Source organism: Topomyia yanbarensis, chromosome 3 (genome assembly GCF_030247195.1).
Source record: "Topomyia yanbarensis strain Yona2022 chromosome 3, ASM3024719v1, whole genome shotgun sequence".
NCBI lineage: Eukaryota > Metazoa > Arthropoda > Insecta > Diptera > Culicidae > Topomyia > Topomyia yanbarensis.
The window spans coordinates 219,078,838-219,097,416 of NC_080672.1; the positions used below are offsets into that span (position 1 = coordinate 219,078,838).

Genomic DNA, 18,579 nt, shown 5'->3' on the forward strand with positions numbered 1-18,579 from the left:
AGAAAAGGATCCTGCTATAATCTGCCTCCAAGAGAGCATATGCTCCCCACGAAATGCACCCAGGATAAACGGATATACAGTCTACCACCGCGAGCAACATGGGGGAGGACGAGCAGCTGGTGGCATAATAACGGCTGTAAAAAATGGAATCGACAGTGAACAAATAGAAATCGAGACACGCTTGGAAGCCATGACTATCAAAGTCGGTCCACCTTTGATTTTGAGCATTGTAAACGTGTGCCTACCTCCAGGTGAAGAAGTTACTTTCGGTGAGTTGAGCGAATTGATCACACAGACCGATAAACCCCTTCTATTAGTCAGCGACTTGAACGCCCACCACCCCCTATGGGGATCCACCAAGATCAGCACACGTGGGCAAATAGTGATGGACTTTATCGAGCAGAGCGAACTGACAGTGCTGAACACAGGAGAACCAACCCACGTCCACCACGCTACAGGTACCTTATCATGCATTGACATTGCCTGCTGTTCAAGTGATTTAGCAGGACTACTCGACTGGACAGCATACAACGATTCTCATGGTAGCGATCACATTCCAATGCTCATTAGTCTGCCTGGAGAACTGCCATGACAAAAAACCCGAACAAGGTGGAAAATCGAAGAAGCCAATTGGGAATTATATCAATCATCGGTAAACATCGAACGGAAGGAAGATGCTGTAGGCCAAATCGAAGAGATTACGCAGCAGATACTAAAATCTGTGAGGGAAGCCATCCCAAAAACCAAAGGTTTCACAGATAAAAAGTGTGTACATTGGTGGAATGATCGCTGCTAAGATTAAAGCTAGGAAAAGAGCACTTAGAATGTTGAAATCGTCGAACGAACAAGCTGATAAAAAACAGGAGCTCTGTGAAGCATACCGTGCGGCTAGAACCTCCGCGCGAGAGGCAGTGATAAAAGCGAAGAAAACTTGCTGGGAAAAAACAGCCAACAGTTTCACCGCTCAAACGTCTAAAAGATATGTGGAACAAATACCACCAACTACAGGGGAAGCGAAAAAGCGATCGCATTAACGCAATAACAATCGACGGGTACACAGCCACCGAAGACTCAGCAATCGCGGAGTTTCTAGGAACTTCTTTCGAGAGAATATCCAGCAATGCTGCGTACGATGAAGATTTCCTAGAACGCAAAAATCAGGAAAAAGCAGTCTGCTTAAACATCCCACATCAACCTGACGCAGAATACAATCAAGCATACAAGCTGCATGAATTGGAAGAGGCGCTTGAAGGGCTACGCGGATCCTCCCCCGGCCCGGACGACGTGCACTACGCAATGATCTGCAATTTACCACAAGACAGCAAAAGGAAACTACTCGAAGCGTATAACCGGCTGTGATCAGAATCGATCTTTCCCACTGAGTGGACAAAATCAACAGTGATACCCATCTACAAGGGGAAAGGAGAACGCACCAACGCTCAAAGTTACCGGCCCATATATCTCAACAGCTGCATGGGCAAAGTCTTTGAACGAATAGTAGACAATCGTCTAACTCATGTACTTGAAACCAGAAAGCTGATCAACGAACATCAATACGCGTTTAGGAAAGGCAGAACTACGGTTGATCACCTAGCGACGTTGGAAGAAGAGATAAAGAACGCGATGTCCACTATGCGCAAGTGGTGTTCTTAGATGTCACCAAAGCCTACGATACCACATGGAGAAGGCTAATCCTCCAAAAGCTGATCGAGGGGAATATTGGAGGGGAGATGCTTCGTTTCCTGGAAAAAATGTTAAGTTCCAGAAGTTTTAGAGTTCTACTACTACTCCAACGAAAAGGTTATGGAAACAGGACTCTGCCAAGGATCCGTGCTAAGCGTAAGCATGTTTTTGATTGCAATAGACTCCATTACCCGATACCTACCACAAAACGTAAAGTGTCTGATATACGCAGACGACATAGTTCTAATCGCAAGTGGAGAGAACGCAAAAGCAGTCGAGCGCCAGCTCCAAATTGCCTTGAATATGATCGAGAACTGGGAAGCGGAAACCGGATTCAAAATATATGCCGAAAAAAGCGCAACAGTGATATATAGAAACCTGCGTTCTCGCAAGCCATGGAATCCGAATACGTTAAAATTGAACGGTACACTAATCCCCCGTCAAAACAGCCACAGGTGTCTAGGAGTGATCTTCGACCAAAGCCTACAGTTCCGAAAACATGTCGAAGAAGTGAGAGCCAACTGTCAACAAAGGATCCAGTTCATTCGCAGTGTAGCTGCTAGAAACTGGGGTGGAGATAGGCAAACGCTACTGAAACTGTACCGCGCTACCGTGCTGGAAAAAATGCTATACGCTGCACCAGTAAAAGCGGGAATGAACGGAGCCTCTCTGAAACGGCTAGAGACAATCCACAACACTGGACTAAGAGCGATAGTAGGAGCATTTCATACGAGCCCGATTAACAGCCTGCTGGTAGAAACAGGAATCCCAGATGTACGCACCCTCTTAGAACAGAGAACCGCAATTTTCGTGGCACGGAGACAAGCCCTAGAGAATGTTCGGCATGATGAGATCAACAACGATAATGGAAGCGCAAGTGAGGACAGCTTCACATCCAGTGAAGAAGCACAAGATAGTGGAGAACTCTGGGGGACGGTAACGAGCCCGACTAGAGAAGCCAATTCAGCAAGAACCCGAGGAGATAACGTTCTGCAAGATCTTCAAATAACCCTGCCAAAACTAATAATATTAATGCGGCCAAATACTGCGCCATGGAAGAGGATTATGATACCGACAGATAAAAGTCTGTTCACAAACGTGAAGCAAGGAGCAAGTCCAGCAGAACTACGATTGCTGTTCAAAAAAATGAAATATCGTATCCATCAGTACATCTACACAGATGGGTCAAAGACAGATGACAACTGTGGATACAGCATAGTTGCAGAAGACCTGGTGATCAAGAAAAGGATACATCACATGTGTAGCATATTTACAGCTGAAAGTCTGGCAGTGAAGGACGCGCTAGAATGCGTGGCTAACCAACAGCAGGTAGGTGCCTACATCGTATGCACTGATTCTATGAGTGTGCTCTCGTCTCTAGAGAGGAAAAAAACAACCAGCAGATGGAAATATGAAGTCGAGGCGCTGTATGCGCGAGCAAGGAACAAAGGTACAGAGGTGATCATATGTTGGGTTCCAAGTCACATCGGAATCTCAGGGAACGAAAAGGCGGACCGTGAAACAGGCCTTGAAATCTACACGAATGGACAATGATTCCGTTGACATTAAAGAAGTCAAAACTGCCATAAAGAATCGGATATGTTGGAGATGGCGATATCTTATCTGTGAAATACGTTATCGTTTACTGTGCTGCACTTCACGAAGAGCGAAAGCGAATAGGACTAATGGCGAACATGAGAGAAGCCCTGGCAGATGACCGGGAAAGAGCAGAGAGAGTTATTGAGTTCTTCAAATAAATTAACCTATACGACAAAATTTGATATTAAAGAAATTGAAATGTAAATACTATTTCTTCGGACCTAAATGACTATGTTTACACAGGTCCTAAATAAAAATAATGACGCATTTACTTCCCAATGTGTGTTTAAAATATCTAAAACTATTAGTTTGCAGCTCCTCGTAACTCACAATAACAAACAATATCTATCTGTGAAAAGTTGAAAATTTTTCGATTTTGACGCATTTCCTTCTCAATGTGCGTTTGAAATGTCTAAAACTATTGATTTTTAACTCGTCGTAACTCGCAATAACAAACAATATTTAACTGTGAAAAGTTGAATTTTTTTCGATTTTGACGCATTTACTTCCCAGTGTGCATTTAAAATGTCTAAAACTATTGATTTTCAACTCCTCATAACTAGCAATAACAAACAATATTTATCGTGAAAAGTGAAATATTTATATTCTGTGGAAAGTTGAAATCTTTTTATTTTTTACGCATTTACTTTCCAATGTGCGTTTAAGTTGTCTAAAACTATTGAGTTTCAACTCTTCGTAACTAGCAATAACAAACAATATTGATCTGTGAAAAGTTGAAAATTTTTCGATTTTGACATATTTACTTTCCAATGTGTGTTTAAAATGTCTAAAACTATTGATTTTCAACTCCTCTTAATTCGCAATAACAAACAATATTTATCTGTGAAAAGTTGATTTTTTTTTCGATTTTGACGCATTGCCTTCCCAATGTGCGTTTAAAATGTCTAAAACTATTGATTTTCAACACGTCGTAGCTCGCAAGAACAAACAATATTTAGCTGTAAAACGTTGAAATATTTTCATTTTTTACGCATTTACTTCCCAATGTGCGTTTAAAATGTCTAAAACTATTGGTTTGCAACCCCTCGTAACTCGCAATAACAAACAATAATTATCTGCGAAAAATTGAAAAAAAAAATCGATTTTGACTCATTTACTTCATAATGTGTTAAAAAATGTCATAATGTGTTAAAGATGACCGGGAAAGAGCAGAGAGAGTTATTGAGTTCTTCAAAGAAATTAACCTATACGACAAAATTTGATATTAAAGAAATTGAAATGTAAATACTATTTCTACGGACCTAAATGACTAAGTTTACACAGGTCCTAAACAAAAAAAAGACGCATTTACTTCCCAATGTGTGTTTAAAATGTCTAAAACTATTAGTTTGCAACTCCTCGTAACTCGCAATAACAAACAATATTTATCTGTGAAAAGTTGAAAAATTTTCGATTTTGGCGCATTTCCTTCCCAAAGTGCGTTTGAAGTGTCTAAAACTATTGATTTTCAACTCGTCGTAACTCGCAATAACAAACAATATTTAACTGTGAAAAGTTGAATTTTTTTCGATTTTGACGCATTTACTTCCCAGTGTGCATTTAAAATGTCTAAAACTATTGATTTTCAACTCCTCATAACTAGCAATAACAAACAATATTTATAATATTTATATTTACTTCCCAGTGTGGGTTTAAAATGTCTAAAATTATTGATTTTCAACTCCTCGCAACTCGCAATAACAAAAAATATTTATCTGTGGAAAGTTGAAATCTTTTTATTTTATTTTTTAAAATGTCTAAACCTATTGATTTTAAACTCCTCGTAACTCGCAATAACAAACAATATTAATCTGTGAAAAGTTGAATTTTTTTCGATTTTCACGCATTGCATTGCTCGTAACTCGCAATAACAAACAATGTTTATCTGCGAAAAATTGAAAAAAAAATCGATTTTGACTCATTTACTTCATAATGTGTTAAAAAATGTCATAATGTGTTAAAGATGACCGGGAAAGAGCAGAGAGAGTTATTGAGTTCTTCAAAGAAATTAACCTATACGACAAAATTTGATATTAAAGAAATTGAAATGTAAATACTATTTCTACGGACCTAAATGACTAAGTTTACACAGGTCCTAAACAAAAAAAAAGACGCATTTACTTCCCAATGTGTGTTTAAAATGTCTAAAACTATTAGTTTGCAACTCCTCGTAACTCGCAATAACAAACAATATTTATCTGTGAAAAGTTGAAAAATTTTCGATTTTGACGCATTTCCTTCCCAAAGTGCGTTTGAAGTGTCTAAAACTATTGATTTTCAACTCGTCGTAACTCGCAATAACAAACAATATTTAACTGTGAAAAGTTGAATTTTTTTCGATTTTGACGCATTTACTTCCCAGTGTGCATTTAAAATGTCTAAAACTATTGATTTTCAACTCCTCATAACTAGCAATAACAAACAATATTTATAATATTTATATTTACTTCCCAGTGTGCGTTTAAAATGTCTAAAATTATTGATTTTCAACTCCTCGCAACTCGCAATAACAAAAAATATTTATCTGTGGAAAGTTGAAATCTTTTTATTTTATTTTTTAAAATGTCTAAACCTATTGATTTTAAACTCCTCGTAACTCGCAATAACAAACAATATTAATCTGTGAAAAGTTGATTTTTTTCGATTTTCACGCATTGCCTTCCCAATGTGCGTTTAAGACGTCTAAAACTATTGATTTTCGACTCCTCGTAAATCGCAATAACAAACAATATTTTCCAGTAAAAAGTTGAAAATTGATCGATTTTGTCGTATTTTCTTCCCAATGTGCGTTTAAAATATCCAAAACTATTGATTTTCAACTCATCGCAACTAGCAATAACAAACAATATTTACCTGTGAAAAGTTGAAACTTATTCAATTTTGACGCATTCACTTCCCAATGTGTGTTTAAAATGTCCAAAACTATTAGTTTTCATCTCCTCGTAACTCGCAATAACAAACAATATTTACCAGTAAAAAGTTGAAAATTTATCGATTTTGTCGTATTTTTTTCCCAATGTGCGTTTAAAATATCCAAAACTATTGATTTTCAACTCATCGCAACTAGCAATAACAAACAATATTTACCTGTGAAAGTTGAAATTTATTCAATTTTGACGCATTTACTTCCCAATGTGTGTTTAAAATGTCTAAAACTATTAGTTTGCAACTCCTCGTAATTCGCAAGAACAAACAATATTTAACTGTGAAAAGTTGATTTTTTTTCGATTTTGGCGCATTTCCTTCCCAATGTGCGTTTAAAATGTCTAAAACTATTGATTTTCAACTCCTCGTAACTTGCAATAACAAACAATATTTAACTGTGAAAAGTTGAAAAATTTTCGATTTTGACGCATATACTTCCCAGTGTGCGTTTAAAATGTCTAAAACTATTGATTTTCAACCCCTCGTAACTAGCAATAACAAACAATATTTATCGTGAAAAGTTGATTTTTTTTTAATTTGGCGCATTTACCTCATAAGGTGCGTTTAAAATGTCTAAAACTATTGATCTTCAATTCCTCGTAACTCGCGATAACAAACAATATTTATCTGTGAAAAGTAGAAATTTTTTCGATTTTGACGCATTTTCTTCCCAATGTGCGTTTAAAATGTCTAAAACTATTGATTTTCAACTCTTCGTAACAAGCAATAACAAACAATATTAATCTGTGAAAAGTTGAAAAATTTTCGATTTTGAAACATTTACTTTCCAATGTGCGTTTAAAATGTCCAAAACTATTGATTTTCAACTCCTCGTAACTAGCAATAACAAACAATATTTATCGTGAAAAGTTGAAATATTTTGATTTTTTACGCATTTACTTGCCAATGTGCGTTTAAAATATCTAAAACAATTGGTTTGCAACCCCTCGTAACTCGCAATAACAAACAATATTTATCGTGAAAAGTTGATTTTTTTATTTGGCGCATTTACTTCCCAGTGTGCGTTAAAAATGTCCAAAACTATTGATTTTCAACTCATCGCAACTAGCAATAACAAACAATATTTACCTGAGAAAAGTTGAAATTTTTTTCAATTTTGACGCATTTACTTTCCAATGTGTGTTTAAAATGTCCAAAACTGTTAGTTTGCAACTCCTCGTAACTCGCAATAACAAACACTATTTATCTGTGAAAAGTTGAACAAAATCGATTTTGACGCATTTCCTTCCCAATGTGCGTCTGAAATTTCCAAAACTATTGATTTTCAACCCCTCGTAACTCGCAATAACAAACAATATTTAACTGTGAAAAGTTGAAATTTTTTCGATTTTGACGCATTTACTTCCCAGTGTGCGTTTAAAATGTCTAAAACTATTGATTTGCAACTCCTCATAACTAGCAATAACAAACAATATTTATCGTGAAAAGTTGTTTTTTTTTTATTTGGCACATTTACTTCCCAGTGTGCGTTTAAAATGTTCAAAACTATTAATTTTCAACTCCTCGTAACTAGCAATAACAAACAATATTTACCTGTGAAAAGTTGAAATATTTTCATGTTTTACGCATTTACTTTCCAATGTGCGTTTAAAATGTCTAAAACTATTGATTTTCAACTCTTCGTAACTAGCAATAACAAACAATATTGATCTGTGAAAAGTTGAAAATTTTTCGATTTTGACGCATTTCCTTCCCAATGTGCGTTTAAAATGTCTAAAACTATTGATTTTCGACTCTTCGTAACTCGCAATAACAAACAATATTTATCTGTGAAGAGTTGTTTTTCTTTTCGATTTTGACGCATTGCCTTCCCAATGTGCGTTTAAAATGTCTAAAACTATTGATTTTCGACTCCTCGTAACACGCAATAACAAACAATATTTATCTGTGAGAAGTTGAATTTTCTTCGATTTTGGCGCATTTGCTTCCCAATGTGCGTTTAAAATGTCTAAAACTATTTATTTTCCTCGTAACTCACAAAAACAAACAATAGTTATCTGCAAAAAATTAAAAAAAAAATCGATTTTAACTCATTTACTTCCCAATTTGTGTTAAACATGTCGAAAACTATTGATTTTCAACTCCTCGTAACTCGCAATAACACACAATATTTATCTGTGAAAAGTTGAAATATATTTCAATTTCGCGCATTTTCTTCCCAATGTGCGTTTAAAATGTCTAAACCTATTGATTTTCAACTCGTAACTCGCAATAACAAACAATATTTATCTGTGGAAAGTTGATTTTATTTCCATTTTTAAGCATTTTCTTCCCAATGTGCGTTTAACTCATTTACTTCCCAATGTGCGTTTAAAATGTCTTAAACTATTGGTTTGCAACTCCTCGTAACTCGCAATAACGTACAATATTTATCTGTGAGAAGTAGAAAATTTTTCGATTTTGACGCATATACTTTCCAATGTACGTTTAAAATGTCTAAAACTATTGATTTTCAACTCCTCGTAACTCGCAATAACAAACAATATCTCTCTGAGAAAAGTTGAATTTTTTTTCGATTTTGACGCATTGCCTTCCCACTGTGCGTTTAAAATGTCTAAAACTATTGATTTTCGACTCGTCGTAACTCGCAATAACAAACAATATTTATCTGTGGAGAGTTGAATTTTTTTCGATTTTGGCGCATTTACTTCCCAATGTGCGTTTAAAATGTCTAAAACTATTGATTTTCAACACGTCGTAGCTCGCAAGAACAAACAATATTTAGCTGTAAAAAGTTGAAATATTTTCATTTTTTACGCATTTACTTCCCAATGTGCGTTTAAAATGTCTAAAACTATTGGTTTGCAACCCCTCGTAACTCGCAATAACAAACAGTATTTGTCTGCGAAAAATTGAAAAAAATCGATTTTGACTCATTTACTTCATAATGTGTTGTTGTTGTTGTTGTTTATTTATGACACTTTACACCGAAGAGCGGTGCATTCGTGTCGAAGGTCAGTTTTTGCTTCTAATTTAATGTACAATTCAGTTCACAAATAATGTTAATTTCTATACTTTACAATTGTTTGTATAAATTCGCTACCTTAAGGAAGTTTAGCAATTGCTTCTCGCTGTCTGCGTCGTTGCCTAAAGCAGCTCCCAGACTCGTCGAATTTATGTCATGCATCCTTCTAGCATCGTCGTATTTTCTGCACCGAAGAATTACGTGACGGACGTCGACTATCACTCCATAGCAGTCGCACATAGGAGGAGGCGTTTTGTTGAGCAAAAAATCGTGTGTTAATCGTGTATGGCCGATCCTCAGCCGTGTTAGCACACGCTGGTCTGCCCCATTATCGCGATCTTTCCAACGGTACGTATCAAATTTGACTTCCCTGAGTTTTGGGTATCGGGAAGCAAACCATTGTTCATCCCAATGTTGTCGTATGGATGATCGCACAGCTCTTAAGGCATCCTCCGCTGGGATCGGTATGTCGACAACTGCTTGAGTCCTCGCCTCGTTGGCCAGTCGATCGGCTTCTTTGTTGCCTTGAATGCCGGCATGACCAGGGATCCAGCAAAACCGGACAGATCTACTACGTGATATATTTTCTATCTCTTGTATCCGAGGGTGCTTAGGTTTACCAGTCTCTATGGCCAACAGGCAACTCGCTGAATCCGTGACGATTACCAAATCCTTGATGTTTGGGACTGTTAGTGCCATACGGATAGCAAAAGCTTCTGCCGAAAAGACACTGCAGTGTTGTGGAAGGCTGCGCATCCGTCCCATTCCTTCTCTATAAAGACCGGCACCCACTGTGTTCTCGCATTTGGATCCATCAGTGTATAGCACGGATTATTGGTGGAATCGGCTGGATAGAATGTTCTGGATAATGGGCCGAACTTTCTCAGGAGGATCGCCGGCGCGTACTGCTTTCTTCACATCCCAGACAATTGACGGTTTTGGTGCATGCCACACACGAATACTTCGCCTGGGTAGTTGTTCTACAGTTGGTAGGGTGTTACCCGTCAGTTCCTGGATACGGATACGGCTCGAATAACAAGGGGGAGGCTCGAATTGTTTTCGTTTTTTTCTAATAGGCGTATAGCCACTCGCGCAATGGATTGCACCGCCAGTAGCTCAAATGGCATAGCACCAATCTCAGCCATAATTGACTGTATGGGGCTAGTCACAAAGGCACCAGAAGCGAAACGGATCATCTTATTGTATGTAGGCGCAATGTTTGGAGGGTAGCTTCGCCTCCCCGGCTTACCAGACCCTATTCCATACAGTAGCTTCGAAGTTACAATTGCAGAGCCAACTTGTAGCAGAGTTACCCGTTTACCACGCGGAAGATGGGCGCCAATCGCTTTCATAACTCGTAGTCTCGATGCACATGCCTCCTTCACCATCTTGCAGTGTGCCTTGAAGTTCAGTGTGCGGTCCAGTGTAACACCGAGAATTCTCAGTCGGTTTGTGTATGGCACGACGACCCGATCGATGGTGATGTTGCGTGAAGGGCTACGTCGCGCATTGGGACTGCAATAAAAAATTAATGATTTTGCGGCCGAAATCGCGAAACCAACATTTTTTGCCCACTTATCGGCAGCCTTGACAGCGGCCTGTAGTTTTCGATGTAACGCTTCCGTTTTCCGGCCCTTTTTTACAATGAAGAAGACCTTTACGTCCTAGCCCAGTACACGTGCTATTGGTAGGGTCCAATCTACCACACGGGGTGCACTGAGGGCGTGTCGGGCTCGAATGGTGACGCTGCCATTAATACCGACTAAACTCCATTGGGCTCCGCCATCATTCCTCCCAGGAACTACCTCTCGGTATTACTTCTAGGGGGATGGCTGTACTAAATGTACTCATTCACAGAGCTGGACAATATCAATTCAGTTGCATCAGAACACGTGAAATTGATAGGCGAACAAACTGAACCATCACTCATTTTACTGAATTTTCAGTTGAATGCATCAGTCACTGACATTGACTGCCAGCGAAGTGATATTTAAAACAACATACCGTTCGACATTGATCTTATGTTTGTATGACAATGATCGACATAAGTCCAACATTGGTCCGATATCGGTCTGACATTGGTCCGATATCGGTCTGACATTGGTCCGATATCGGTCTGACATTGGTCCGACACAAGCCAAATATTGGCCCGACGTTGGTCTGACATCGGCCCGATGTCGGTCCAGCACTGCCCGATATTGGTCCAACGTTGGTCCAAACCTGGTTGGTCTTAGTTTTTCAATTTTCTTGCTTGCTCACTATCATTCAGTAAGTGAAATGGTATTAGTGTTGAATTGATATTCGTCCAAAATAGTGATAGCTCAAAACGGAAGGATATCAGCTATCATCTGATTTCACTGAAATTGTTCAGCTCTGCTCATTCACTCTCACCCACGCGTTCATACGTCCTGTATGAGGCTTACTTGGGTGCTCTCTCAATCGCACTTTGATTCACTCTCAAACACTCCCACATGAGGCTGACTTTTGTGCTCACCTTTTACGTTCCTTGCGAGGCTTACTTGTGTGCTCACCTTACTCATTCCTTGCTAGGCTTACTTTTGTGCTCGCCCCACCTATACCATGTGAGGCTGACTTGGGTGCTCACCCTATCACCTGATTCACTCTCAATCGTGCCACTCTATTGTACCTCTGTCACTCCCCCTGGCATCCCATGTGGGACATTTTTCTTAGGCCCCACTTCTGACATACTATGCGAGGCTGACTTGTGTGCTCACCTTTTTCATTCCTTGCTAGGCTGACTTTTGTGCTAGCCTCTACCATACCATGTGAGGCTGACTTTTGTGCTCACCCTTAACATGCCGTGTGAGACTGACTTGGATGCTCACCCTTTCACTCCTCTGCCACGCCATGAGGTATCGATAGCTAAGTCCCAACATACTACGCTACGACCCTCCCGTCTTGGCATGAGGCAGTCCACTTATACGCCTATACACTCACTCTTCTGTCTTGCTTCGGGGTGGCTGGGTTTACCCCTTACGCGGTTGCCAGTCGCTGCGCCAAACCTGCCTCGGCATGAACAGACCATTCACTCCCAGCAGTCGACGCTCTCTTGCATGTATAGTCGACATGACTGCCGAAGGTCAGCTTGTCGTCTATAATGACTCCGAGAGACTTCAGACTTCGCTGTGAAGTGATCGCGACATCTCCCACATGGATAACTGCATGTTGTGCCGACTTGCGGTTGTTGACGATAACTACCTCCGTCTTATGATGAGCGAGCTCCAGGCCTCTCGCGCTCATCCATTCCTCTACCGTGCTAATCGCGTGTTCTGCGGTTAGTTCTACCTCAGGAATTGACTCCCCGTAGACCTCCAAGGTTACGTCGTCGGCAAAGCCGACGATCTTGACCCCAGGAGGGAACTTCAGTCTCAGAACCCCGTCATACATGAGGTTCCATAGCACCGGGCCTAGGTTCGAGCCATGCGGAACTCCGGCGGTAATCGGAACCCTTTTCTGACCGGCATCGGTCTCGTATAGCAGTACGCGGTTTTGGAAGTAACTTTCCAGGATCCGGTACAGACCCACCGGTAGGCTAAGCCGGTGTAACGAGAGCGCGATGGCATCCCAGCTTGCGCTGTTGAATGCGTTCTTCAAGTCGAGTGTCACTAACGCACAGTATCGAATACCTCGCCTTTTCCGTTGGATCGCTATCTCGGCAGTATTTATCACTGAGTTGAGAGCGTCCACTGTGGACTTACCCTTCCGAAAGCCAAACTGGTTGCTTGACAGACCGTCCGTACCTTCCGCGCACGGGTTTAGCCTGTTGAGGATGATCCTCTCAAGCAGTTTGCCAGTCGTGTCGATCAGACAGATTGGTCTGTACGCCAATGGGTCGCCTGGCGGCCTCCCAGGCTTCGGCAACAGCACCAATTTCTGCCTTTTCTATTTATCGGGGAAACGACACTCGTCAAGGCATCTCTGCATAGCTAGCCTGAACATGTTCGGGTTCGCTATGATCGCTGCCTTGAGAGCGTTGTTTGGAACTCCATCCGGCCCTGGAGTTTTTTTTCAATGTTAGGGATTTAGTCACTGCGAGTAGTTCTTCATTCGTCACTGGAGCCACCATTTCGGCCGTGTCCGCACTGTCTCGTAGTGCAGGTGGCCAGGGGCTTGTGGCTCGAGACGGGAAGAGTACTTCGATAATCGTTGCCAACCGGTCCGGAGACCGTTCTGGGGGTGAGGAGCCCCCTTTGGTCTTGGCCATCACAATCCTGTAGGCGTCACCCCACGGATTCGCGTTGGCACTCTCGCATAGGTTGTCGAAACACGCTCTCTTGCTGCTTTTAATGGCCTTGTTAAGGGCCAATTTCGCAGCTCGTCTCCTACGTCTAGCTCTGAGGTAGGCTGAACGTAGAGCTGCAATCTCGGCACTCCACCAGTATACCGGGCATCTACCGTTTCCTGGCAGTGTTTTTCTCGGCATAGTGGCGTCGCACGCGCGTGATAGAACAGCTACCAGCGCATCCCCGCTTAGACTGTCGGTGTTGGCCTCCAGTCCCAGGGCCGCGGTGAAAGCTTCGCTGTCGAAGTGATTGGACTTCCACCCGCGTACCTGACAGGGATCTCCCGCCCTCGGATGCTGCACACCATAGTTGATCCTAAAGCGGATTGCTAAATGATCGCTATGGGTGTAGCCTTCGTCTACCCTCCATTCCATGCCTGGAGCCAGACTCGGGCTGGCAAATGTTACGTCAATCCACGCCTCCACTCCGTTTCTACGGAATGTACTAGCGGAGCCATTATTAGCTAGCACAGTATCGAGTTTCGCAAGCGCCTCCATTAGCGCTTGACCCCTGCTATTTGTTCAGCGGCTGCCCCACTCCACTGCCCAAGCGTTAAAGTCTCCCGCTATGACCACCGGTTTCCGGCCCACTAGGTCCGACGAGAGCCTGTCGATCATCTGGTTGAACTGTTCTATGGGCCACCTTGGTGAGGCGTAGCAGCTGCAATAGAACACACCATTGATCTTAGCAATCGCCACACCCTCGGCGGAGGAGTGTATTACCTCTTGAACCGGGAACCTTCCCGTTGTACAGATTGCCACCATTCCAGACCCGTCCGACACCCAATTGCCGTTGCCGGCAGGGATACGGTACGGGTTTGATAAGAGGGCGACATCTGTCCTCGACTCCGAGACCGACTGCCACAGCAGCTGTTGGGCTGCTGCACAATGGTTAAGATTCAGCTGTGTGACGTTCACGGCTTCTTCTTATTTAACTCACCGAAGGGACACGAAGGTCCGCCCATAGCATGTGTATGGACTTGCTTCTTAGCGGTGCAGATAAGGCACTTGTGTTAAGGGCCAATAGGGCATACCGACCAGCCGATCTTCAGCTTCCCTTTCTCGGTTACCTTTTTGGCATCCGCCTTCAGTAGGCTGAGGTAGGCTACCTGGGTGCCAGAGGGTCCATCTCTAAATCGCACAGAGGCCCGCTCGATTGTGACGTCGCATTGTTCCTTAACGGCTGCGACGACGTCTTCTGCGGTCGTGAACTCGTCCAGATGCTTGCACTGGAGAGTCTTTTCCGCCCCTAGCGACCTGATTTGGGCGCCTTCACCAAGGACCTCTTGGGCCAAGGCCTTGTATACCGCACTAGATTATGCGCCTCGCTTCAGCACCAGAAGCATTTCTCCCGTGTTGGTGCGTCTCACGCTACGCACATCTTGCCCAAGGGCCGAAAGGCTTTCGGCCGCCTTCATCGACTTTAGGACATCGGCGTATTTGTCCTTGTCGGTTTTTATCCACAAGGCCTCGCCTCTGTCCTTGGCCTTCTTCGCGGGCCGCGGTACCTCCGGTGTCGGTGTCGGCTTCTTCTTGGTGACCAGCGTCCAGGGGTTTGGGCCCCCCTGCCCCGGTCGCGCCGGGTCGCTGGTACCAACGCTCTGCTCAGCGAGGTCACTCTCGCCCTCGCTTACCTCAGCCAGACGGCGTTTGGCCTTAACAGTTGCACGCCGTGTGGTGTCGGTTTTTGCACCCTCGCCTGGCGACTTCCTAGGGCGCTTCGCGTTCGACGCCGTCTTGCGATTGCCCTTGCCCTTGCCTTTTCCCTTCGAGGGGAACTCGGCCGCTGCTTCGAGCGACGTGGCTGCTCCATAGAAGGTGAAGACCACTGTCTGAGTGCCCGTATCGACCTTCTCTTTTCCCTCCCTCTTGGAGGCCACTGTCTGGGTTTCTCTGTCGGACTTCTCCCGACATTCCACCCTCTTGGCATAAGCCTGCTGTTTCTGTCTTGCGACACGAACAGTTTTTCGGAGTTCCAGGAGACTGTTTTTACTCCTTGCTTATATTTTGCTTTGCGCTAGTGAACTTGATTATTGAATCGAGCTGCTCCACCACTTTGCGCATCGCAGATAGTGGCCCGTCCGGTGCGTTGGTAGGGCTATTTCCTACCGCTGCTGGGGGGTCACTGGTGCTTTCAGATGCAGCACTCATCGCTCCATTACTTTCCCCACGGGGGGGAGACCTCATCAAACCACCTCTAGCAAAGGGGTTTGGCACCTCCGATTGTTTGCTGTTTTTGTTTTTGCTCTCCATACCAAATCCCACGAGTAGCGCGAGAAAAAATGTCCTCCCCGCCAGAGCTCCGCATTAGCGTGGTAAGGGACGCTTACTGTGGGGGATGCCCAGGTACCCCACAGGCTCCGTTAACGATCGAGCATCTTTTTCACCCCCTCGATCACTCATCCCTCGGCACGGATCGCTTCACGCCTTGGAATTGGGGTTATGACCTACCTTGCTTTATGTGGTGACCTCGGCCCAGATCATCGCAACCATCCTCCTTTACCAGGGCTTTGGACCTGTAGCTCTGGTTCTCAATAGTTCCATGTACGTATATTATTACAGACATGCCACTATTGAGATCCGTCATTCGCTAGCGGAGTTTTCCGGCCTCGCACGATGAGAAGAATATCGTCCGCGTACAATAGTATTTCTACTCCGTTTGGTACAACTCTAAAGATTGGCTGCATTGCGACAAGGAACAGTGTTACTGATAAAACGGAGCCTTGCGGTACTCCATTTTCCAGGCGATGGGTGCATGACAATTTTCCTCCATCCGCTCAGATAGAAAGCTTTGCAGCATTCTCATCATTCGGCCACGTATCCGCCATTTTTTCAATGTAAGCAGAATCTCATGTCGCCATGTCGTGTCGTACGCCTTTGAGAGGTCCAAGGTAGCTATTAGACTATGTTCGTCTACTGATGGAAGCGATCTTTCCAGCTCAGCTAAATACGTATCCGTACCACATCCGGAACGAAAAGCGTGTTGTCGTTTATCAAGTCGCCCACTTGATTCTAGCTCGGTGATCAGACGTCGGTTGATGATCCGTTCAAACAGCTTTGCCATGCAGCTTGTTAGCGATATCGGCCGAAAGGTAGCTGGCTCATTACAGTTCGGTTTCGGGATAGGCACGACAACTGCATTACGCCACCAATCAGGAAATTCGCCGTTCCGCCATATTTTGTTTAGTAGTTCGAGTAGGATCAATTTCACGGATAACGGAAGTCGTTGAAGCATCGTATACCCTATCATATCGGGACCTGTAGATACACTCCACCCTTTATCGAGCGCCCATAAGAGTTCGTCGATGGTGATGTCGTTGTTGTAGACGTCATTGGAGTTGGGTGAAAATTCCATGCGCTGTCGTTCGGCCTTCTGCTTCTTCTTTTGAAAAAGTGGTGGGTAGCTGGATGTCAAAGATCTTTCGCTGTAGTGTTTTGCCAATTCCTCCGCTACTTCTTTGGGCTTGTCTGTAAAACCGTCCGCTCGCCTGAGTGTCAACATGTGCTGATGTCGGCCGCCACGTAAGGTATTCACTGTGCGCCATAGCTCAGCAGTCGTGCTGTTCGGTGAGATTTTCTCCACGAAATCCTCCCAGGAATGTTGTTTGGCTGTTTTAACCGCTTTCCGTGCTGCTGCTTTCGCTTCTTGGAACCTTCTCAAGGCTGCGGGCTTTTCAGGATCGCTGGTCTGCATACGACGTAGGGCTCAAAGATGTTTGCGTCGCTGTTTGATAGTTTCTTTCACCTCGGGACACCACCATGGAACCGCTTTGGGACCAACGCGACCGCTGGATCGGGGTATACACTTGATGGCTGCTTCAACTATTTTCTCCGTGAACTTTTCAGTATCCCACTCGACATCTGAGCGGATTGAGTTGATCGTGGTTTGTTCGTATAGAGGCCAGTCTGCTTGGTCAAAAAGCCACTTGCGTCGTGTTGTTGTGAGTAATGACCACCCTGGTATGGAGATTGTTATCGGAAAATGATCACTGTTACATGTATCCGGCAGTGTTCGCCAAGTAAGCCTTCTGGCCAGATTTTCAGAGCAGAATGAGATATCGATGGCTGACGTATTGCCTGAGACCGGATCGAGACGAGTGGGTGAACCATTGTTTAGAATAACAAGTTTTCTTGTCAGAGTGGTCTCTGCGATGAAACGACCGAGCGCGTTTGTTGATTTTGACCCCCACGCTAAGTGGTGGGCATTGAAATCGCCTAGGAATATTATTGGTCTGTCCAGCTCTTCGAAGAGGTCGTGCAACGTAGATTGGCATTGTTGGGCACTTGGGGGGACGTATATACACACAATTGTTGCCAGGATCGGTTTGTGAATTCGTACAGCGATAAGATGCAAACTGGTGGTAATTTGCACTCGTTCAAACGGTATCCCCTCTCGTATTGCTAGTCCAACGCCGTGTTGCCAGTAATGATCACTTTTGGACTCCAAGAGCAAATTGTATTTTCTGCCCAAGAAGTCCGGTGGTACAACTGCTTTGTTGGCTTTGGTCTCTTGGAGCGTAACTATGCACGGATTATGTTCCGCAACCAGCTGCTTTAATTCATCGATATTTGCTCGCAGTCCACGCAGATTCCATTGCAGCGCGAAACAGGAGGAGTCGTTTGAAGCGGATGATGATGCCGCTTCTACTGATTTGCTACGTGTTGGTGCTCTTTCGCTCGATGATGGTTCACCGGCGGAAAGTCGGGAGGAGAATTGCAAAGACTGTGTATCTGAGAGGTAGAGACAGTCCTTTTCCCCCCGATCTGTCCCTTCCATGATTGGAAGTGGGGAAGTTACTTTCATCTCTTCTTCCCCAAACCGGGATGGTGCAGCCGTCGCATCTGGAACGGAGAATAATTCCGCAGTACTTTCCATTATCGAATGTTGAAGAGTAGGACTGACCTGTGAGACGTCTTGCCCCACAGTACCAGCCACTGTCGAGACTACTACACTACTATCGTTGGAACTACCGACAATGACCGGCACTGGGGAAAGGCTTTGTGTAGTATGATGTTTATGGATCTGCTGCTGTCGAGTCAAACTACGCGTTTGTTTTGATGTACCAACATCAGGTGAAAGAGA

General features: G+C 43.5%; 2 protein-coding genes across 2 annotated transcripts in view; one reads left to right on the forward strand and one right to left on the reverse strand.

Moving 5' to 3' along the window:
- The window catches only part of LOC131693880 (uncharacterized), a 517,149-nt gene that overhangs the window by 150,604 nt on the left and 347,966 nt on the right, over positions 1 to 18,579 (reverse strand). The window lies entirely within an intron of this gene.
- The window catches only part of LOC131693881 (coiled-coil domain-containing protein AGAP005037), a 1,201,847-nt gene that overhangs the window by 9,873 nt on the left and 1,173,395 nt on the right, over positions 1 to 18,579 (forward strand). The gene's annotated exons all lie outside the window — the stretch shown is intronic.